This window comes from Bombus affinis, chromosome 2 (assembly GCF_024516045.1).
Source record: "Bombus affinis isolate iyBomAffi1 chromosome 2, iyBomAffi1.2, whole genome shotgun sequence".
Classification (NCBI taxonomy): Eukaryota; Metazoa; Arthropoda; class Insecta; order Hymenoptera; family Apidae; genus Bombus; species Bombus affinis.
In genome coordinates this window covers 6,181,067-6,206,541 of record NC_066345.1, presented here as the reverse complement: position 1 = coordinate 6,206,541, position 25,475 = coordinate 6,181,067, and the positions used below count along the sequence as shown (strand labels likewise).

Here is a 25,475-nt window from a genome sequence, read left to right as displayed (position 1 = left end):
GTTGGCAAATTTTGCCAGTGTATTTTATTGGTGACAATAAAAGTAAAAATTAATGCAGGGAGAAGACCATAAACTTCGTTAAGAAGTTGGAATAAAACGTACAACAAAACGTAAATCTACAAGTAATTACGTATTTCGCATTTCGAAGCATCGTCCGCCTTTATCGACGTAAAGTTGATATCGATGCATTATTGAATTTATCGAAAACCGAATTCCATGGCGATTTTTTCTCGTTTTTTCGCGTGTAATTTTCCTTCTTGTAATTAATTCATTTCATTTCACGGATACATTCGCATTGTAAACTTTCTAGAATTACGCACAGAAGTACTAAACACATGTATAACTTCTAGCAACACGCGTCATGAATATCGCGTACCTTAGATTTCAAACTTTCACGATGAGATGCCGTGATATCGGTCTTTCTCGCAAATGCAAATGCCATAGGATTGTTCGCGAAAATCCAATATGATGACACTGTATATCTCGTCTTATGCTGTGTCAAACTAATTGTAGGAGAAAGAGTACCGGCTCACATATTTGTCGCATTTCATGGTTTTTTCCATAACTTTTTATTTTTACTTTTATCGATATATTAGGTTGTCCGAGAAGTATCTTTTTTTTACAGACACGTCTTTTACAACGATGCATTTTTATACAAACGTTGTGATCTTTATCTTGATAGAACAAAATGGAACATACGTAATTCGATAAAATAATATAAAACGAAAAATGTTATGCATCCATTATTTCCTTATAAAACGAAAGAAAATTTTCGGACGACCTAATACATGTATTACAATGGGAAAGTTTGCACATCGAACCACAGGACAATAGTATGCATAGTGTGATCAAAGCGAAGTATTATAGAAATAGAACCTTGCTATTTTTGAAGATACACACAAGATACATTTTAGAAGAAGAACATAAAGATTATGCAAAAATAGACGACGAGACAGAGAAACAAGCTGATGGGAAGGAGAAGCGGGCGGGGGAATGACGAGACGGAGTACCAGAGGTAAATTTATTTGCATAGGCCCCTTGAGTCTCTTTCGAGCGGAAATACAACTAATTGGATTCCCTGGCATCAGCGTATGCTTATATATGTGATCCTAAGTGTGTATGTTCAAGTGAATTGCTCCTTTTTTAGTCAAAGTAGAAAGAAGCTAGGAGGACCACCAAGAAAAGTACATTGGCTAATGTAATTTCGTCTGTATGCAGTAAGCTCGCGTGCCTTTTTCTTTCTTTTCTTGTCCTTTACTATTCTATCTCCTTTTCTGTATATTCGTTTTATCCTTTTCTCTTCAATCCTTTTTACGCCCGTCGACTGGTCCAAAATTTATTTTTCTCTGCGAGAGCTTCGCAGAAACCGTGCTAAACTCCCAAGACCTAGTACAGATTTAAGCATACCCTAAGGTTGCTTTCGTTTGTATCCTTTTTCCTTTCTTTTCTCTGCTCTGCGCTATTTTCACTTATTTTCCGGCTCTTTCAGTCGTCGTCCATTTGTTTATCATTTTAACGTTGCGCGTTTAAGTGAATTTCGGTTAGGATATCTGCCGAATTGTTTCGATCGTATTTTCTGATTTACTTTCAATTGCAGTAGCTTTTTGTAGTGAATCGCTCACCGAGCAATTGTTACGGCTATTGTGAATGACATTTTATTCACCAACAATTTTTGCCGAATAAATAAATTCTTATAAATACGAGGAACGTAGCTGGTAACAATAATTCTCGTGCGACATATTGAAAAATATTCTTCGTCGTTCAATTATTGATGAAAATCAATGAGAAAAGATTTACTTTCTATACATAAAGTTACTGTCTGTATTAATATTCTCCTGTTTGATTTATTTTCGTATACCCAATGAACAAGTAATTGTACAAACTAAGTAATATCATAATATACAGTTGCACGATAGATTTATAATGCACACAATAAAATATTAGAGAAACGAATTAGTACAGAAATGTGTTGTTTTCATTCTCCCCTGTATAATGTGATAGAAATAATTAAATTATGTAACAAATTTTATTCAGATATGTGTAATTTTGTGTGCTATACTAGATTAGCCGCGACACACATATATGAATATGAGAATGTGGGAGTATGTGCGTGCACAGCGTCTTGTAAAGCAAAAGAATCCAACTGTTCCGTTGGTAGTGTGGTATAGAAGATGGTGAGACGAAGAGAGTGCTGAGACGCGTGCAAATATGTATCGACGAATATCTTGTAAATCCATATTAAATAAATCTGAAGCTATTTTGATGTCGTTTGATACGTTTATTTCGGCTATTAAGATCCACAATTCTCAAAAAATTTATTGTTTCATAAAATTTCCTTCGAGTATGGTAATACACAAAACGATTGTCCGTAGAATTTGTTTCCTAATAAAATTATAAGAAAAACTTATAAGGAAATGGTGCATAAAATGCACCAATATTTTACAGTAAGAATGAACAGTTATGTTTCGATTTTTACCATATTTTTTAAACAAATGAGTTTCTTTAAACGTTGACTGTCCAAATAAACCGCCTGCTTAAAGGTAAGCAATTTTTATGTATAGTTCGTGTTTTCGAACCTAATGACTTCCGAGATAATCCGTGAAATATATTTCCAACCGCAAACTTCTGTTTCCACACTTTTGACACGAACACGTGTTAAATATTTTTTCACAAACCACGTCATATATAAGTTTTCGCTTGAGAATGTTGCCTTATTAGTCGAGTATCGTATGGCAACCGCGTGTGGATAATTATCTGTCTTACTTCGTTTTGTCTACCATCCTTTATTTCAATTTACTTTATGTTATCGTTTTCACATTGCAGAAGGTACTTCCTTAAGTCACTCCGTTCTACGGAATCACGATTAATCCGAGCGTGGGTGAAGTAGATCAACACCAAGCTGGTGCAAACTTTTAACTATCAAGGAGCTGGAGCAGGAAAGCGGTAAGAAAGTTTTCGCGGAGTTCGTCTATCCGGTAAGTTTCGAGAGTCCGAGATATCGTCGAGCCATCAGCTGCCCTCCTGCTTCTCCACTCAACCACCTTCTTCTACTGACGCTTCTCCTTTCCGTTTCTTCCCCTTGCTATCGTGTCCTTTGGAAAATTAAATTTGTGTGAAATACCTAGAGGGAAAAAAGCTGTAACGCTTGTCCTTAATGATTTTATATTTCGAAATTTGTAAACTCATCTCCACGAAACGTAATAGATTATTTCATAATATTTCGTTGCCCTCGATTTATTCGAACAATATCGAGGCTTTCTTTTTGAGATCCTTGTTTGCGAAAAACAACTTTTATTAATAGAGATTGCACAATTTTTTGTTTTCTGTCACTTAGACGATCGACTAGCACGTTTAGATTGCTGTGCAGCTTGTTTCGAAGAGTCGATCGAACGATATAAAATATCTTCCAGTATTTAAGCTTCAGCTCCTATATTGTTTGATTATATTATTGTATTATATGGAATTTTTAGTTGTATATAACATTGTGTATATCGTATATTGTTATGGTATAGTTTTTTTTATCTCTTTGTATTATACGATATTTAAATTGCTAGTTTAAATTAACACATAGAGGTATGTGAAATTCTTTATAATCCCATAGGGGAGGGGATAAAGAAGTCTACCTGCTTTGCGGTATACAGAAGTTTGTATGGTTTCTTTTAGAAAAATATGTTTAATAAGGATCAAGACTTGTTGTTATTCTAAAAAATAAATATGCCGTAATAGATATAGATATAGTCGGAGTATTTCCATGTAAAGAAACTCCCCTAATACGACTTACTTTTGTACCTAACAAATTTATGTCATATCGAAATATATCGTAATAATAAATGTTTATATATATCAACAGACTTTCTGTTATTTAACAAATCTTTCAGAAAAAAAAGACGATAAAATTCTCTGCGTAAATGGTCAGTGCGTAGACCGAGTATTTGAAACTACGTGTTTTTCGATAACTGTCAGTACGAATCATCTAGAAATATCTCTGACGAATGAGAAGAGAAGAAGGTAAACAAGAATAAGAATAGTAGAATGTAAAATGTATTGCGAGCCATACACAAGAGCGACTATAAGAGGAACAGAATTAAATCCTGAAATTCCATAAGAGTCTTGAGAAAGTTAAGCGAGTTCATAATTTCGAGTAGTTACTAAGTATATTAATAAAGAGATATTATTATAATCAAACGTTTGCAATGTGTTACTTTATCTTACTGAATTACCTTCAACGTAAATACCATCATGCAAGATATAAAATAATCTCCGCATTATAAAGACTGTTATTTCTTACTGTTATTCTATTCTAGTAACAAATATCCTACAGTTTACAAGAATATCCGAATTACAGGAATCTTACGTTTCTGTAAGCAGGGAAACAATTTTGATAATATTACATAATTTAATGATTAATTTATTATAACTTCATATTAATTTACAGTATGCACTTTGTCATCGCAATTATCAACTTACAACTAATATATATTATAGTTTCAAGGGAAGTTTAACCTTGTATAATGCCATGTAACTTGGAAGTTACCCTTTGTGTACATACACACACGTGCTTATGTTTAAAAAATTTTCATTCACTTGTTTACTAAAATTTAATAAATTTTACTTACTAAACCGGTCGTTTTATGGCAATCAATTAATTTTCGGTAAAAGACCGTAATCAGATGAAATTCTTATTCTGGAAACTAGAGACGATTAAAAATATTAAGATATTAATGGCCATGCGTGGAACAACGAAAAATAATGTCGAATTAAAACGTAAACTTTCTATTTATTGATATTTATCTTCTAAAAAACGATGTATCTTTAAATCGCGTGAAAGGATCGTTTCGCTGAAATAATTCTTCAAAACAGATTTCCTTTCAGAGATGTAATTTAAACAAGCAGACTCGAAAGTAAAATAATTGTGGAAATTATACATACCAGTCAAAGTTAACTTTTGCAAATGGAGGTTTTTAAAAGTACTCCATCAGCGTACACATTCGAGGAAGAAGGTAGGAACTAAATAAATAGAAAATATTGATATAGAATCTGAGATAGCACTGGATCCGCGTGCGTTATATTTTACGTGTAAAAGGGTTTTGATGCACGTTTTACTATTCTCCGATCAAACGCAAAGAGTGCAAATATTACCTTTCTGTGGACTGAAATAATTGTGTTCGGATATAAGAATACCAATATGCGTATTATTGTATGTGCATTTTATTGTTTTCAAGAATGTTACAAATCTTACATTTTTACGAAATACCAGCTGTAAGTTGGCCGTTGCCCCGTCTCGTTCAGTATTTTTCTTTCTATAATTTCGATTGTGCAGCTATCTAACAATACTTTGTATTAAATTTTCTTTATGTAGCTAACTTCTGAATACGTTACATTCGACGTTTTTTCGACGCAAATTGTGCGTCTTTTTCCCCCACATGTGACAAGACAACATACAATTATCCACGTGAGAAACAATTATCACGTAAATCTACACCGACACACTCGGAGGATCGTCCTTGCGCTTTGTTAATAGTCATTGGAAACAAAATTTTTACCATTTGATATTATGAAGTAGAAAGGTATATCCGACGGAATGATAATGAAAATGTTAGTCTCAATTATACTATTTTCGGAAGCTATCAGCTGCGATCTTGTCCCATTGCAAAGTTTCGGAGTGTGCAAGTTCCGTAATAACATAATTGGCGCACTAATTTTGATAATAAATTGGTGTGATGGTAGTCCAGGTGGGCTTAAGCGTTTAAAAATTCTCATGGATAGCGTCCGATGTCATCAGAACTGACGTCGTGTTGTCAAGCAGCATCAGTAGCGTAACTTATCATCTCCACTATTACAGTGGTCAGGCATCCTCATTATCGCGCCGTTGATCCGATGGTGGTACAACAACGATTCAGTGACGGAGACAACGGAGTTGATTGACATTTTTGTTCAATAAGTTTCCTTCTGTAACAGGGTTATATTAAATAGAATATAACAAATAAGTAAAAATCTTACGTCTTTATGTATTAGCGTAGAAGTGTAGATTAATTTCGCACAATAATTATCTTATGAAATTTGTTGGAATTTTATTTGACTATCTCTGGTTTGATAGAAAGACCGGGCTATATGAGAATTTGAATACACAACAATAGAATTATGAACAAGTATGGTAGAATAGTTTTTACCTTTTAAACAAATCAACTGATAATCAGTTAAAGTATAATGCGAAACTGTCGCTCTGACTGTCACTCGTTCGTAACTTTCAATTTCATTTCACAATTATCTTCGACGATTTTCTCGTGCGTGCAATTTGCACGCGATAAATTCGAACTAAATGTAATAAATTCACACACTATTTTTCTCTCTATTTTTTAATTTTTCTTTATTCATACAGGCAAATTAATTGGACTTTTCTAGGACATATATATATAGTCACCAAAATCTTCGGATTTAAGCGATTCAATTCTTGCTAATCGTATCTGCTCGGTCTTTCCACGTATTTATATCGTTCGATACTCGAAACTTATAAACAATGGCTCACAATAGTTCTATGAAATTTTTGTTCAATAATGATATTAACTACAATTTAACGTAAGCCTTATTTCCTTTAAAATTTTCGACTATTTAGTTTCTGCAAAATCGCTAGCTTCTGAAAGAAATTGTTCTTCCCTTACTCTTGAGTTTTCATTTTACCTTGTTCTGGTTAAAATTACAAGATTTAGTCATTTGGACTACTTCAAGATATTATCATATTTATTAAAATATCTGAATAACGTCAAGTAATATTTTTTCTCATGTGTGATCAACAACCTTAAAAAATGATACAAATAAAATTCAAATATTAACAATATTCACTTTCGTAATACATATCGCTTCTTTTTAGACGTAACGATAAGTTACGGGAGAAAATGTACTTCTATTTCTTCTTTTCTTTTTCGAACAACGCCATATACCTTTTTTACGTAAATCGATTCTTTCGAACATTTTGCGTATATAAAAGTAGAAACGCTTTAAGATAACGTACTCGACAGATTTGCCACGGATTACGTTTTAGTCCAAAACGTTGTTAACGTTTGTCAGTATCCTAAACGTTTCCAACGTTGTCGTGCTCCTGCTTCCGATGCGTGAAAGCAAACAGCAGCGAGGAATTACGAAAGGTACCTACTGTAAGTGGAAACAATATAGCACGATCGTAAAATCAACGAAGGGATAAAGTTTACACGTTTCAAGTGCTGAAACATATAATCAAAGATATTATGGAAGAAACAAAGATTTGAAATTCGCTCCAGAGCCGTGTAACGTCCTCTATGCTTCAAAAGTATCTCTGATTTTTAACACTTACACGCAGCATTTTCACTCAACATGATTTTACCAATTTTGAATGTTTATTACACCACATGGATTTTAATACCTCTAGGTTTAATGAGAAATTATGAGCAGAATATATATATATTACAAACTTATAAATAATTCCTCCGGTTCAAAATTTAAATCGCCTGTACGGTCCTGGGTGCGGCCACATCAATGGATGTACCTTTTTAAAGCTTTAATTTGCGAGCGCGCAATATCGCTTTCACCTTGTATATACATAAAAACTCTTCGCCGAGCAGGTCTTCGGCAGCATCCAGTTTTCGATGGCGTGCTATGTAGATGTGTGATATGCTATTCATAAAGTGAATTTTTAATTAGTTTGCTTTATACCTATTCACTAAATAATGGCTAATCAGGAATACCGTGAGTGCAGCGTTTAAGGCTGCTTTCTTTTTCCCGCATTTCTCATCTATAAAATATGTCGCACGCGTTTAAACATTTTACTTGTCACTTTGTGCCGCGAGTTGAACAAAGTTAAATACGTTACTAGTACGATTCTATCTCGCAAGAGCATATTTATTTCCTCTCCGTGAAAATTAAGCTGCATGTAAAAAGTTGCACGGTATATAGCTATAGACAAAAAGCGATATCCAATTTCCGACATTAACGATTATAACTTGGCAACATTTCAGCATGCTTTCAACCAATGTTTTGCATATAAAGCGAGTATCTTTTGTTCAAATATGATGCATTAATACTTTCAACGACGGAATAAGATTTCCTCGAAGTTTTTACTTCATGATAGCCGTGCAGCTTCAATTGGATCTGCGTCGCCAAGTGTTGTTTTCTTTTTTTCTTTTTTTTTCGTTCCGTACAGATGTAATTTCGGTATCTTGTTATCTCGATGTATACAATAAGTTTGATGGTAGAAACTTCTGGGAAGGGTTGTATACATATGTTTAAATTATCATCATCACCCCTGTATCACGCTGATTACCACGCCGAAATCACGTGTTTCGCTCAGGGCGCCACGGGAATATTTTTATTATTCAAAGCATATAACGGCAAAATAATAATAAATTGATGATGTAGGACAACATTCTTCCCCGATGAACCGTTTATCTTAGTGGTGGTCACGGGTGACCACCGTGACGCCTTGGTAACAGTTGATAGCGACATATTATAACAACGTCCGTTTATTTCAACAAACCATTTGCATTTGTTATTTCGTCGTAAGCAAAACGTCCAGAATATATTGTTGAAACGTATAGAAGATATTAGTAAACAGTATTTGCTCATTCTATACATAATAGTAAGGTATGTTCACACTTCGAATTTCAATTATATGATTATAAAGCAGCATTTACGATCATTTTCTAAGGTGTGTTTATAAGAATATTCGTAGATTACCCCTCAAAGATATGGATGCAAATACAAGGCACCGTTAGATGCAAGATTTGTTCTCTCTTTTTTTTTTACTGATGTTCTAATAAAAATGTTTAATTGCTCAATGAGGCACATTTTATTTCAAAGTATCTTCTATTTATCGGTTATATTCAAAATGCCCTAACTGTCAATTTTCATTCAATTTGTACAATTGTAAGAAGTTCAAGCGCTCCGGTTACCAATTCTATTCATCTCGATAGCGAAGCCTCGTCCGCGAATACTTTGCTTTGCACTTTTGACTTGTCTTTTCATAAGAAATTAACTTTTCCTCTGATACGTCATAATTACAAAGATGCCCTATATTTATTTTGTATAACGTTAATTCATTTCTATTTTGCGTAATTAGTCTGCGTAATTATACTATACATAGCGGAACATCACGTGCGATATACAAGCGAGCATGACGCAATTCCTTATGGACAAAATAAAAGGGAAATAAACGGCAAACTTTTCTAAAATTTTTCGATAAAACGGGAGTTTGAAAATTTCTCCAGTATATTTGGATTTGGCTGATTACCGACTAGATGAGTAAATAACCAGCAGAGATTAATTCCATATGGGAAAATAAGTCAAAAATGTGGAATACAATTTTTCCGTTTAGGACTTCATTTTCAAGAAAATGGAATTTAGTTAAGAGCACGTTTAATTAAGAATCGATTTAGTTGAAAAGGTCAGTTAAACGATCTGGCTTCAGGTCTATATATTAGTTTTGAGAAACAAGAATATTGAACAGATACATGTTATAATTTGGTCTCAGATTACGCACGAATTCCGTACAGACAATGTCATTGATTCGTTTTGAATGTTAACGCAATAAAGCACACGTATGGCGGTGAGCGTTCAAGTAAATTATTGTGCGATGAATATGCTGCTGTTCAATTTTAGTGCGGATCGATTCAATGACATCTACAATTAGTGTGTACACTATGATCCGTTCCATTCAGTTGCTCTGGTTGTTTTCCGCTCTAATTGTATTTTGAGTCTTATAATTTAGATTGCATATTGTATAGATACTATAGGTCAGTAGATACTCGGATTACACAATTAGTACGACAATGATTATAGTCATCGAATGACTAGCAGTAGCGATCGAATGCTTGGATTTCCATCATCTACCTATCCTTTATAATGCTAATTTCCCTTACCAGTAGTATCAGGAATATATACATATTTTTGTATGTAAAGATGACAATACACAGTTCGAATATGAAGGCAAACAACTGAATCAAAACACACTAAATTCTCTAATAAAATTATAACTCGCTAATTGTAAGTTTTATGTATTGGTGATAAGAAAAAAAAGTTTTTCAACAGATAATTATCATATTATATGTCTGTATATTGTAATATACTATGCTACAATATATTTGTACATTTTCTCCAAATATCGAATACGCATGTAACATAAAAGACGTTTTACGTTACGGCTACGGTTTTGTTCTTTAACAAATTTTTTAGCGAAATGTCTTTCATCGATAACTTACATCGACCAAATAGTCACCACTAAACGTATTTTAAATATGTATCTTTTTAATAACGCTTTTCCTAAGATTTTCACATATCTCTTGTATTATTTCTTCAATTTCTCGGTTAATATTGCCTTTTATCTGTTCAATTCCAGCTGGCCTGTTCGTATTGACTGCTCCCTTTAAGTACCTTCAAAATTAGGCGAAATTAAATTAAGCGAGGTTAAATTAGGTGAGGTTAAATTAGGCAAACGAGGAGGCCAATCAATGTCACTACTGTTTAACGTAATTCGAACGATTCATTTTGATCGAACATGTTGTTACGACAATATGTTGCTGAAGCGGAACGAACAAACGTCTCATGAGAAAATTGGATGTTCTTGTCGAGAATTTTGGATCTTAATGGCCGAAATAATGGTATAGAAACACTAAATTTACACTTGGAATTAATATTAGAATAGTTACATATTTATTTGATGCGCGATTTCAAAGATATTCATCGATACACACTTGCACGCGTCTCAGCACTTTCTTCCATACCCGACTGTTAACTGACTGAACAATTTACATTTATCTGTTTTCGAGACGCCGCGCACATACATACTTCCACACACTGATATTCACATACAAGTATTTCTACTACGCATCTAACCTAGTCTAGCACATAAAGTTATACGTATTTCAATAGTTCTATATTGCACGAGTGTTATCACTAGATTGTGAAATTTTATGCAAATTCATATTTTTTAGAGAATAATTACAAATGTAGAATCTCGATGGATCGTTTTATCAATCAACTATTATAGGAAACACTATACTTCCACTATTTTATATATATTTTTTATATTTGGGAATAAGACAAATTTTGAAAATTTCTAATTATCCTAAAAGATACAAATAAGCATCAGCAACATTTGTAATTTCACATTCGTTCGCTTATTGGTACCTGTGTTGCGTGGCGAATTTTCTACAGACGAGAATGCGCTGACTATCAAACTTCTCGGAAAGCTCGTCTATTCGAATAAATAATGTCTATAGAAATAATTGACCTGAAAACCAATGAATATTTAACCCGAGTTCAACTGTTTCTAAGGCAATAGAAAGCCTAACCAATGAAACGCGTCTCTTCTTCTCTTCTCGAACATTTTTCCTCCTTTTGCCTTCCTACGGTGTTATTATGCTGAGCTTAACGTAGCTTTATCGGATTTTCCAGAAAAATTGATTTGTCGTGCGATAACCATCTTTCAAGTGGAATTTTGGGTTTTATAGAAAGAGGCATGCGTGCATAGGTTCAGAGGTTCGTTCATTGATCAGAGAACGTTAGGTAGCATCATGCTGTTTATTTCACACTACACAAGAGGGTATAATAACTTTACAGTAGTTCGACATGGTTAGGCTACATAAACTGAAAGGAAAGTTGGATTTAGTTTCGTGACGTAGTCTATATTCATCGTTTATGGAGTTCTCTAATTTATTTTCATATACATATTTATACACGTAAGGCTGTAAAGCGTGAAACGACGGAGGATGTTGGAAAAACGAACTGTGTCGTCTTGGCTCTAGAGGACTCGTCGCTAAGACTAATTTGCAAGGCTCATATCTGTTTTTTAAACAGATATTTTTTTATTTGTTGCATTGGATTAATATAATGTTATAAAATATCGATATAGATTATGTTTTCTCTTAGTCCGTTTTTCTTTAGATTTCTAGTCTTAGCTATAATCTCGCATGTGTTTGCTTCGACGAGTATGTTATTGTTATTTTCCATCTAGTTCGATTCTTTGTTCTGTACATTCGTACCGTTACAATAACATTATTTGATCTGTTTTGTAGTTCGATATGTTGCATCAAATAGGGCACGCGTTACTTATTATTGATCAGATTCGTGTCTTTTTTAGCATGTTTGGCGGGATAGAAGAAATCGAATCGGAAGTTCTATTTATCGGAACTGATAGACGAAAGGTGCGCTCACAAGAAAGCGCCGGTAGACCTTTGGTAGTGGCGAAGAAAGCGAGTGCCCCTACATACATATGCATGTCTGCTTTCAAAAGTCAAAGCACGTTAAATTTTCAGTGTAAAACGAACGCATAGCAATATATCTTTATGTAGATTGTGTGGATTGAATCTTGATCGTTGTGCATCCAATTGTAAGATTACAAGTCTAGCTGATGTTATGTATGTTTTTAATAGTTTACTGCAGTCCAATTTATAACTTCTCCAATTTCCTGCCGGTTGCTTATGATTCAACTGTAGATTTATCCGCTACATTTAACTTTCCTCGTGGCTGTTTATAATTGACTTGTAAATTTGCTCGATACTAATAAAGCCTTAAACAAACGATACTTGTCGACTTCCTTTAGACTGTTTTCGACAGTTAAGGTATGGTAATAGACAATTTCTACAGCAGATAGGAATTGTTGTAGGCGCTAATTAACAAATTCTCACCGAAAGTAATCTGCCTGCAAAATAATAAAATTTTGAAGATGGAAACTTGGGAAAGTTAATAGACGTTTATTATCTTTATAAAGTGTCATATATTAATGACTACGCAAGTAGGTTCACTTTCAAAAAACAGAACGTCTATACTGCAAGTAGCTGGTGTTAAACAATGCCTTCTACAAAATCTTCTACGAATTCTGCGACAAATCATTCTTTACGATTTCAACAGCTACAATCCTTTGTGGAGATCCTACAACACCAAGGCAAGAGGAATAATCATGGAAAGAATAATAAATTCATCTACACTGAATGTATTCAATACTAATCTCCTTATTTCAGCATAGAGTTTTAACATGGCCGTCTCGTTGTAATAAGCTTATCATTATATATACGTACAATCCCTGAATTACGTAGAATATTATATAGAACAGGCGATTTGGATAACCTATCATTTAAATCTTAAAGATCAAGCTAAAGAAAGATATAGAAATTTCAATAAGCAAACTGCAAGTCGTCTCGTGAAATCCGAACTTTAATTTTCTTACTTACATATCGAATTATAAATTTCCATCTCATAAATAAGACACTCGAAGAACTTACAAAGAGATGTAACGTACCTTACGTATCTATCTTAAAAACATATATACACTTTGCTATTTGCTATTGTTCATTAAAAGTACGCTTGACTTTACCGAGATCGTGTTTCGGTTAATACTTTGACTGCCACGCCGAAATCACGTGTTTCGTTCAGGACGAATTTTTATTATTCAGAGCATATAATGGGAAAATAATAATAAATTGATGATATAAGACAACATCCTTCCCCAATGGGCCGTTTACCTTATTGGTGGTCACTGACGACCGTGGCGCCTTGGTAACAGTTGATAGCGACATATTATAACAAGCCTTCGTTTCTTCCAACAAACCATTCGTATTCGTTATTTAATCTTAAACAGAACGTCCAGAATATATTGTTGAAACGTGTAGAAGATATTATTAAACAGTATTATGATTATTTTTATGATTTCGACGAAACATTCGGCTGAAATGGTAGAAGTAAAACAAAAATTATGTTTGTGATAAATCAATGGTAGTGGTAGATTACAACAACAGGAAAATGTGCTGTAGATTTATCAGATCAAATGATAGCATATTCTACAACACATAGAAGAACCTTCAAATATATGTATATAAAATTAGCTTTAGAGTTATTGTTAAATACATCAATTTCAAACGCGATGATACTCTATAAACAAGCAACAAAAACAAAAATCAAGATATCAGACTTTAGAATGGCATTCGCAATGCACCTTACACGGTGCCATTCAGCAGAGCAGTCAAATATACTTATTCGACAAAGATTGCGACACGAAATGTAGAAGAAGGAAGGTACTACAAAAAAAATGTTAAACAGTTAGGATCAAAAATTGCTAAGAATCGAACCAAAAAGGTGATCACCTTTGTCCAAATTGTATTGATGAGCAACATTTATGTTTAAAGTGTTTTAACATAGTGCATCGTTAGGTGCAAGATTTGTTCTCATTTTTTTTTATCGATGTCCTAATAAAAATGTTCAATTGTTCAATGGGGAACTTTGTTGAGGAAAATGCTAGATTGGTATGATCACTAGTTCCTACATGCGAAGTTGGTACGATTACTAACGACGCTCTTTTGTTTTTCCCCATGCGCCACGTATTAATTATCAGAGAGTATCTATCCGGTGTGTTGTAATGGCTGTACATGGTGGTGAAATACAGAGTATACAAAACTAAATCTGTGTAAACCAATTAGATATCGAACTTCAAAACCTATTTAATAATAAACTTTTTGCTTCAAAGTATCTTCTATTTATCGGTTATATTCAAAATGTCCGTCAACGTCAAAAAAGACTGTCAATTTTCATACAATTTTTACAATTGTAAAAAGTTCAAGCGCTCCGGTCACTAATGACCACCGTGGCGTCACAGGAGAAACCGTGGCCGGTCATCTATGAGCAACGTGTTAGTTAAAGTGTTAAAGGTTTGAAACGTACACCTCGTGTACGTGTGTGTCGATCGCCTATTGCACAAATATTGTATACAAATCCACCTCCAGAGATTTCGAGACGAACAGATTTAAAAATTCAATGGTTCTTCGTAATTAATGAGAGTCTTTCGCGTTGTCTTTATCTTGATCGATGCTATTATAAAACTGCTTGCAAATTCTGCATCGATCCTTTTTGGGAACATAAAACGAGTGACAAAAGTGGATCATTGTTCTTGAAAGTGTATGCTAAATACAATAAACGATTATATTCTTTTTGGCAAATTATTTGTGAAGTACCAACGATCGTTCAAGTGACTACGGACTAGTTGTCCACCTTTTCAGAAGGGAAAAGGGGATAATGTTTCGAATATTCGATAAACACGCGTATCCTGGCAGAAAATCAAGAAGATTGGTCCACAGCGATATTCCGGATATCGATCAATTTCTACTTACTTCCCTTTCCCTACTGTAGTATGTAGGATCTTCAAAAACACGTAAAAGGGAGGTTTTTGACAAGAGATCCTAGAACGTGTCACTTCGATTCGCTATACATTTTGTATATAGCTATATACTTGTTGCGTAGTTAAACCTTGTTAAGCTATAAAACGTTGTACCTGGAGTTGTACCAGGTGAACGAAATATACTTCATACGTTGAAATAGGAGGTTTCGTTCCTCACACGGTTTCCAACAAACTTCTATAGAAAGCAGCAGTTTTAAAAATAAGAACATGACGTATAAAAATCATTCATTACTACATTCTCGGTAAACGTGATCCTCTATTACGTGAAATAATAGATTTATTATCTCCGAATAAAAGAAATATCGTACTTTAGCAGTTTAAATCTTTCCACTGCTGAATATACATATACGTATATTTCCGCGACAGAACGCTCTGAATAAATTTTGCGATTATCATTACTCAGCTTCATTTAATAGAATTCTTGCCCTAGATAATGTACGAAGATAAAGCAACGTTCAGATGTCTTGGAAATCCCCTTTCCTCCTACGAAATTAATTAAAACAGATATTGAATAAGTTTTATATTTCTAAGGTAATATCTTCAATAAAACATTATCGATTAATCACAATATACTCTATGTCCGTGAATTCGGTATCCGGTGAATTTATGGGTTCAGCAGGGCGGACGCGCATTTCACAGAACGTATTATTATAGTTTCAGCAGTGAAAGGGTTAATATCAAAATTACTACAAGGCAAAATCTTAAGGGCAATAAATCAGTCCGACCTGTATTAAATTATTTATTAATTGTATAGAATGGAACACGCTTCAAAGATTTTAATTATTTCGACACATATTGTCGAAATCAATGTTCTGAGTAATTTCAGATATATGATACATGTATATAGTAATGTAATATGGCTGTACGTGTAGAATGGCTCAGTTAAATGAGATTACGTAAATATTAGGTCGTACAAAAAGGAAATATAATTATAAGGAAATAATGGATGCACAACATTTTCCGTTTTATATTATTTTATCGAATTACGGATGATCCATTTCGTTCTATCAAGATAAAGATCACAACGTTTGATAGATTAGGTTTCATGTTTGTATAAAGATGCATCGTTGTAAAAGATGTGTCTGTAAAAAGTTTCTGTAAAAGAAAGACACTTTTCGGACAATCTAATAATTGCTTTATTTATTGTCGTATGATTGTGATACAACTACTCGTTTCGTTCACATTGACTTAAGACACCATAAAATCAATGATGAATAGGCTATCTTCTTCTGTCACAAGTTCAACATCGAACTTCGAACTTTCACGGTAGTGAGATATTTTGATATTGGCTTTTCAGGATAAGCAATCATGTTTTGTCTTTGCACTTGCACTTTGCACTTGCATTCCGGACCAATGTTTCGTAGACATTGCAGTTTATTTCTTCAGGGTAAACCTGAAACTGAGAGTATCAGCCCTTACTGTCTCCATTTATACCGCGCGATCTTTCTTTTGGCTGATCAAACTGACGACTCAACTCGGAAGTTTCAACCGGATGCTCAATCCGGACGATCTTTACGGAAGTTGTTTAATTTGATTGGCCAATCGAATAAAAAAATCAGAATGAAATGTTGCCAGCTTGACTTGATGTTACGCTGCATGTTCCTGTTCGAATTGTTCGAATGTTCCGATATTTCGATCGCCTCGCGGTGTTTCCTGGCAAAGTATGCGGCTGTTTTCGCTATTATATGTATTTTTTCTTTGTTGTTTTCTCGAGGCAGACGGTGTAACTTGTCTCGATATGGTGTTCTGAAAGGGCTGATCCACTGAAATGTTTTAAGCGAATTTTGCCCTGCTGTTCCTTCGTTCTTTGGCCAGCCATTCTCGAAAAATGAAGCCTCCCCTGAAGAAGTAGACTGCAATGTCTACTTCTACGAAATCTTGTCTACGAAACGTTGGGCCAAAATACAAGTGCAAAGCCTAAATACGATCGCTTATCCCAAAAAGCCAATTTCAAAAGTTCATTATTGTCCGTACATACACTAGCGTTAACTTAATTTTTATTACAAAAAAATGATCTTCATTCTTTTACTTTGTTATTCCACTTCAACATCAAAATTAATTAAACGTTATTTTTTCTATTTTTCCGCTTTCCCTGTACATCTGCCAAATCTTTATAGGAAAGTGACTATTCTGGATGGGTACCTTTTGTGTTTTATTTTCTATAGGTAGTGCATTTTCTTCCTGTTTTTCTTGATATTGCTCTTGAGAATGGCTCTTAAGATATGAGAATTTATGGACGATATGATAGGGGAAAGGAGGTAATCAGAGTAAAATTCAGAAAAAGGAAGCAGAAGAAAACGAAAGAACAAAAAATGGGCCACTAAGAACTTCAGCTTTTTCAGCTCCAGTTTTTAAACATTCAATTGCAGTTCTTTGCCAAATTTGAAAAATTACTCATCATTCTGGGGACCAAACGAATGTAGCATAATGTACATGTATATTATTTTACCAAAATTAATTGATATGCTTGATGTTAATTATTTAAAACATATTAAATTATAAAACTATTTATCGAAGTTAAAAATCTTGTGAGTAATTAATGCAGATTTAAAAAGAAAGCTAAAAGGAATTTGAAGTTGATGTGCCTAAATTATAGAGCAAATAAGAATGATTATCAGAAAATTTTTAACTATCTTACTAATTATTTACTAATTGTTTCACTAATTAAGCCACTAATAAAGTTCTGGGCTTTTTTTTAATTACAAAAGCGAAAAGCAGAAAAGATGTAGAAAGAAAGACACTATATTCATCAAAATATTTACTTTCATACAATTACTTTTATCTTTTCTTCGTAGAAAACACTCTCATAAACATCGGTTTTATAAAACACAATGCAACAAATCTTAATAACATCACTTCAACTGCAGTATGCGTTAGGATTATTAATAATTCGAAAGAATAATGACGAAGAAAGAAGAAGTAGACACGTACGAAGTTTCCACAAGTCTGAATCTTGCATTACATATAGGAAATGCGGTTTCATGTTATTGTATGGAAGCGAATGGCTTTGTGGTTTACCAACGTTGGTTATTTTTCCACAAATGCTTTAAAAAGCCGCTGTAATTGGTCACAGTAAATATCCACAGAAATGGACAATTCCAACTGTAATCCACCACATACTTCTCTTTGATCTTTTTTTAAACTGAAGCAATCAGCTGAAACACTAAATAGACAGGCTGTAGACGCACTGTTGGATGCCTAACGTTCTTCATTTTTCAAAATAATTTTTCAAAATAATTTTCCACACTAAATTTCATAAAACAATTATCCAAACTCGTTTCCTATCAATGAAAAGATAATTGCGTACGATAATGAACGAACGAATATAACATAAACATTATTCCTTCAATTATAAGGTACCATTAAATTTCTAAAACTGTCTTTCTCGAAAATGCTGAAAATGGATTTATAACATTCGTGCAATAGGTCATCGATATATCATGTGTTGCTTGTTTATAATTAGACGTTTACCTATGAACACTTCAACATAATATAGATACTTACATAATGTGCTATATAATATACATTGTACGATATAACGTGCAATATAGTACGCTTTACATGGATGATTCACTCAAGTTTGAAACGGGTCTTATCTCGTAACGTCTATAATGTAGCGAATATGTAAAGTCAATCAGACGTCAAAATTTATGTTAGGAAATTTACATGCGCTATATAGCTGCTTCCTGTGTAGTTAGCCTGTTATCGAAAAACTTGGAATAGTGCATGCGAGCGCAGCGTCAATCAATGCCACTACTTGATACGTTCATTTAAGATCTGGCTATACCGTGAAATTCCCCGTACATCTGCCTCGCTATCTCTCTTTTTCTTCAACATTTCAATGCGTTGAAATAACAAATACCTGTTGTTTGTCAATCGCTCATGCGTATTCGCTCCGTACAGTTCTGATTGCGATTTTCACGCATACAGAAGGTTGTGTAATTTCATGCTCGGAATAACATCTCAAATTCCTGGATGCGAGGAATTTGCCGCGTAAAGTCCGTAAACGGTGGTAGATCGGCACTACCTTCGTCTTGTGTACGAACACCACCGCGAGTATTTACTTATTACTTCCAGTGACCGACGAAGGTGATCAACAATTCAGGACCAGGCTGCAAGCAGGCACATTACCATTGTTCGAGACTAACAATAAGAGCGAAAGTGAGATTTGTAAAAGCCCGTCTCGCAATTGATACATTTACCGTGTCTTAAGCCTTGCTGCCTTCTCTGAAATCCCATCCCTTAGCGATAAGTTTAATCGACCAAAATATGTTGTATAATTTTAATTTGTCCGGAAGAATAGTTACATTAAGTTTAGGATATAACGATGTTAATAGTTAGATATAATAAGCTCATAAATATGAGTTGAACGATGAGATTATTCTCATAGTTCGGTATTATTACCGACAGTCGTGTTTTTCTTCTGAGAAATTCCTTTTTAATTTTAAGTAAAATAAGGAAACAGTTAAGAACGCTGTAAAATTGTATATTGCTATATCTGGCTGTAATTAACAAACATGTGCTGAACGTGATACTTCAGAATACAAAATAAATCTGAAATTTAATACGCAGATATGCTACTTATTATTTTAAGAGGGACAATAAAGTTTCAGATTTATCTTTTTCCGCGGCTGCAGGGAAGGAAGCGCAATATTAGGCGCAATTATAAACATTTAAGCATAGAGGAAGCGTTTTAATAGCCTCAGATAGCTTTTTTTGTGTTTGAATAAGAAAATATTTTCTTGACTATAAAAAATATCTTATCTTTGTTCCAGAGAGAAATACATTTCCGTTGAATTTGGTGACTAGATATTGATAATTCTGAAATCCCTTTTAAAGCGATATTCAGAAAAGAAACTTCCAGAGTCAGCACTCGAAAGAATTGAATATTCCTTGCCATCTAAGCTGAACTTTTATTATATTATATGATGATAAATTTGTATTCTTTATATCAGCGAGGCTGAATTAGTTAACTGAATTAAACGATTACGTAAGAATTAGGACGACATATTTGTAATTCATTTAAAATACGAGTTATTTTAGAAACGAAATATTTTTATCTATGTTCAATCAAGTTCTGTCGTGAATTTATCTAAAATTAAACATGTCATTTCTCGGCTTAGGCTAGATTTTAACCAAAAAAGATAAACACGACCGATGATTAGTTTTGATTTTTGATGTGGCAAACGAAAATGTACACTGATTATTTTACAGGAATAAAGCAAGTAAACATGAAAATTTTGGGATAATAACTTTGAATTTACTTGTTTACAACATGCATAAAGCATGATTATTTTATTTCCCTACGTTTTAACGACGCGCTGTTATTTTGTTCGAAATGATTAGCTCCAAACTGCTGTATGGCATACATATGTCTAAACTAATACAACTCCCTAAAATGTTATTTCAATTATATTTAAATGAGACGATTGCTTTCAAAAATTTATCTGTCCTACATTTTATTTTCATTTGTACATTTGTATTTTACAAATATGCGGTAATGATCAAGATTGACACTTTATCGTTCCTGTTCGCTTATTGTCGTTACTATCGTTCAGTGTGTACTAAGTAGTTTTTCAATATGATACTATTCATGAATACACAGAACACACAGATATGATTCTTGCATTTGCAACATGCGGTGGCAACTTCATTGGCGCGCGCGCTGCTCGTTCTTACAATATCCAAATGATAATATTTATCGCATTTAGGGAAAGAGAGAGAGAGAGAGAGAGAGAGAGAGAGAGAGAGAGAGAGAGAGAGAGAGAGAGAGAGAGAGAGAGAGAGAGGGAGAGAGAGAGAGAATTATGCGTTTCGAGGAGATTATTTATTATTTCTAGCTATTATTAATTTATTCATTACGATATATAAGTTTTCCATAAAAAGTGTTTCATTGAAAATATGTTCTAATTACCTGTTTAAAACATAAGCAAGATGATTAGTAAGTACTAGGAGTGTTTTTTATTTTTAATAAATTTCAATAGGGGTATCTCCTGTACAAAAAAGTTCCCATAGAAAATGGCATGTAATTAAAACTGTTAAATACAATGTTTTTCATTTGAATACGCACATTGTATTGCCTCAGATTTGCACACGGGATTTTGGAATATTGAAATTTTTATTTCACTTTTAGCCCATGGAATAATAACCCTTTGCACTCGAATGTTTTCTTGCTACAGGAAAGTAGCAACGTTTTTGATAAAAGACTTTTCTGGTAAAAAGTCGACGATATTTTTGTTCAACAACTGACGTATATAGAAATCATACATAAATTAATAAAGCTCAGAAAATTTTGCCAGAAATTTCTCGTTTAATAGTTTTTAGCAGCGGTGAGGAACAGAACAATATTAATATTACTATGTAATCCTTTCGATTAATTATTGATTGCTTCAAATCACATCGTAAAATATGTATTGCTTAAAAATTTTAGAAGCTAATTGTATTTTTCATATTAATTCTTTCTTTCGTATAACATGGATACGCATAGCGTGGCGTTTTTCCGCAATCTAGCTATTGTATAGTTATGCAGAAGATGCCTGTATTGTACAAAAGTATGATAAGTACGTTTGGATGTTTAGCATTATTTATTTATTATTTGCACTTGAATATTCGCACTAAGAAAGTTATAAATTGTTGATAGCGTTTTCTTTTTTATCCTAAACAAAATTGTGTTCTTCATATTAAATCACGAACTTAATAAATTAGGTCTCGAACGTGAAAGGAATTCTGCCTTGTATTACAAATGCCTCTTTTACTGATTGTATTTTCCAAGTATGCGAACATTTATGTAATATGTCTCTATAAGTAAAATTCAAGCGATGTTCAATCTGCAGTTCACAGTGACCAGAATAGCATTTCATCGTGACCTATGCAACATTTATAGTTGGTCCAAAACATTTCTCACTTCCCGGTGGAGGTGTACTGAAATTTCATGTTGAAAAATTACATTCCGTTTTATTTAGAGGAATTTCAGCGACTGTCCTAACAATTTAGGGGACTTGAAGCGTAAGAATTCAGAAGAAGAAAAAGAGAAAGCTAAGATACTGTCAAGAACCAGCCAATCAAACCAACGAAAACATTAAAATTCCAACTGTATCGAAAATCCATAATTGAAATAACGAGTGAGTGTTCTAACGTCCATCAACATGTATTGTAAATGTTATGCATCGCATTTCTTGCAAAGCTTCCTTCGTTCGTGCACAAAAGTCTGAATAAAAATCGTCTATCTGGAAGGATTTGTTGCAGCAGTTAACGAAAATACGCTATCCGTAATGTGATGTCTCTTGGCATAAGTCTACGTACTCCGAAGATATGATATGAACCCGCGTCATCGTATAGGATATGACATACCGTAGATCGGCCAACATCGTGCCACGAAAAAAGATTTTTTACGATAATTTGATGTTCACCAGTTCCACTTTATTATTAGTTTTTATCCGCTTATAGCAAACTGATCGGCTATCGTAACAATCTTTACAGATTGTAAGATAACTTCGATCAAGAAGTGTCTGCTCCACCCTTTGAATAATGCATTTATGTGTGGCCTGTCAATCGATGTTCTCACTGCAACGTCAAAGGTCGATATCGTTCCTGTATCATCGACGGTTACCGCAGCAGAGTTCATTTCAATGACATGATACGATTTCAATGCACGTAAATATGTTTCGGAATAAACTTTTGATTTCTCGGCTGTGGCGAATTCACTTTGAGCTGCTCATCGATATTTTAATCGAAGCTTATACGATACTAGCTGCAGCGGCCGCTGTTGCTTGGGGAATATAGTTATTCCGTATGAATAATAACAATATCCCAGATTCATGTACAAGTAAAGAAAAATTGTTTATATATTATATATATTATATTATCGAAGACAGCGAACCGAGATATCAAAGTAGGTAACAAAATAAGTAACATAAATAAACAATGCCATTAAACGTGACAGTAAATCAAAATATATCAAAGAAGAAGTCATCAATCATCGATGTTCGCCTGACTGGAACTTGCAGCCTATTAGAGATATCTTTACTGTGGTCTTGCTATTTACGTACCGATGGCCAAGTGGTTCATGCGCATTTGAGTTAGCGGAGAAGCGAGGATGGAGGTAGATAAAGACGTACAGCACGTTAAATATACCTAGAAATAGCTTTCGCAAGTTTTTAATCATACGAACGTGAGCTAAGCGAAGATAAATAGCCTACGTTCTAATCCGGTATCTGAACTATGCTTATGGCAATTTTCGAGCGAATTGGTTCGGTAGTTGGGACATTATCGAAGGATAAACGTTTAAGAATTAATCACATTCATATTTAAATCCGTGTAATTTTTGGTATACTAGTACCATAATGAAAATTCTGTTTGGATATTCTTACGCGATGGAAGGGCTATAGTCTCGACTACATATATCTCGATCATAGTAGTTTCGTCTACATCGGTTACATCCAACCGATGTACATATTTCACGGGAAATGTTAAATACCCTAATTATATTTTGATTCGAAACAGAAAATGAATTGAGTCAATTTTATAAAATGTACGTTATATATACGACGAGTAATTCATCCCAACAGACGGTGTCTATTTCCGGTCGTTCGAGTACAATTAGATAAGAAAAAGACTCGCAGATCTGACACATAAAGCTGGAGAAAAAACAAGGACAGAACTAGGGAACATAACAGGGGTTATTACTCAACAAATTTCACGACAAAATTTATGAACTCCTCTATGGCATTGTAACGCAACTAAGTAAAGAGGGAAACAGAAAATGAAAAAAGAGTGTGTTTCTTGAGGAGCCTGCTAGTGGAATAACCAGCACTGAGCATCTAATAACGCCTTAACACTTTGACTGCCACGTTGGTCAATATGATCAGCCAATTTTTATAAGTATAAAAATTGTATGAAAATTGACAGTTAGGGCATTTTGAATATAACCGATAAATAGAAGATACTTTGAAATGAAAGGTGCCCCATTAAACAATTAAACATTTTTATTAGAACATCAATAAAAAAAATGAGAACAAATGTTGCATCTAACGGTGCACTGTGTTTGCATGCATATCTTTGAGGGGTAATCTACGAATATTATTATAAACACAGCTTGGAAAATAATCGTAAATGCTGCTTTATAATCGTATAATCGAAATTAGTGAACATACCTTACTATTACATATCGAATGAGCAAATACTGTTTACTAATATCTTCTACACGCCTCAACAATATATTCTGGACGTTTTGCTTACGACGAAATAACAAATGCAAATGGTTTGTTGAAATAAACGGGCCTTGTTATAATATGTCGCTATCAACTGTTACTAAGGCGCTACGGTGGTCACCCGTGACCACTACTAAGATAAACGGTTCATCAGGGAAGAATGTTGTCTTACATCATCAATTTATTATTATTTTGCCGTTGTATGCTTTGAATAATAAAAATACTCCCGTGGTGTCCTGAGCGAAACATGTGATTTCGGCGTGGCAGTCAAAGTGTTAACCTTCTTTTCGTGGTGTACTACAGGGACAGTATGCTTTCTCCATATGGTGAAAATAGCCGCGAATATCCAGCTTAGGTCGCGACTACTCGAGCGTTAGGCCGACGCGACGTTGCGTTGCGTGACCTGCTTTGTAGAAACGTATACTATTATTAGTAGTAATGTATACATTACTACACATTGCTACACACAAGCATCGTGGCACATTTTGCGTTGTTTGAGTGGATTTCTATGACGCAGGAGACACATCGTAGTGTCGTGTCGGTTCAACGCTGGCGTAGTCCTGTCCTTACAATAGATAGGGCGTAACAGTACTTCTTTCCTCCGTTATAATATTATTGTATAAATATTATAAAATATTACTAAATATTATATATATATATAAAATAGTGAGAAACGGAAAAAATGCAAGAATCCTTTTATTAACGCGTAATCAAACGCAATATGAATGCGATTGTTACAGGCGCTGCGCAATCGGTACCAATTACCGAGTGCCGACATTAGACGGTACTGCTATGCACGACTCATTACATGGATGCCGACTATAGTCGGCATTCGTATTCACAGGTCGTAGCATGGATGCCGATTATAGTCGACGAGGAATGAAAGGGTTGAGCATTGCGATAGTGGAAGCCAAATTGGAAGATGTATGTGTAGGAAAGGACAGTTAAACGAAGGCTCTCAAGAGTATGTTTTTCGGTATGCGTCGCTTTGAATACGAGTATAGCAGTGTAGCCTGTAATCAACATTATAGTAATTTAGGATTTGTATGCACGTTCGCTGAATCGATCGTTGC

The 25,475-nt window shown here is 34.1% G+C and overlaps 1 long non-coding RNA gene across 2 annotated transcripts in view; it reads right to left on the bottom strand.

Moving 5' to 3' along the window:
* Nucleotides 1–5,186: 5,186 nt before the first annotated feature.
* LOC126928735 (uncharacterized) overlaps nucleotides 5,187–25,475 on the bottom strand; it is a 36,353-nt gene continuing 16,064 nt past the window's right edge. Inside the window, exons 1-2 of one of the 2 annotated variants that reach the window (XR_007716919.1) lie at nucleotides 10,674–10,859; nucleotides 5,187–5,949 (exon numbers count right to left, since the gene is read on the bottom strand). This is a non-coding gene — a long non-coding RNA (uncharacterized LOC126928735). Of the gene's footprint in view, nucleotides 5,950–10,673; nucleotides 10,860–25,475 lie in introns of those variants that run through there. The other variant, XR_007716918.1, reaches the window with a different exon arrangement.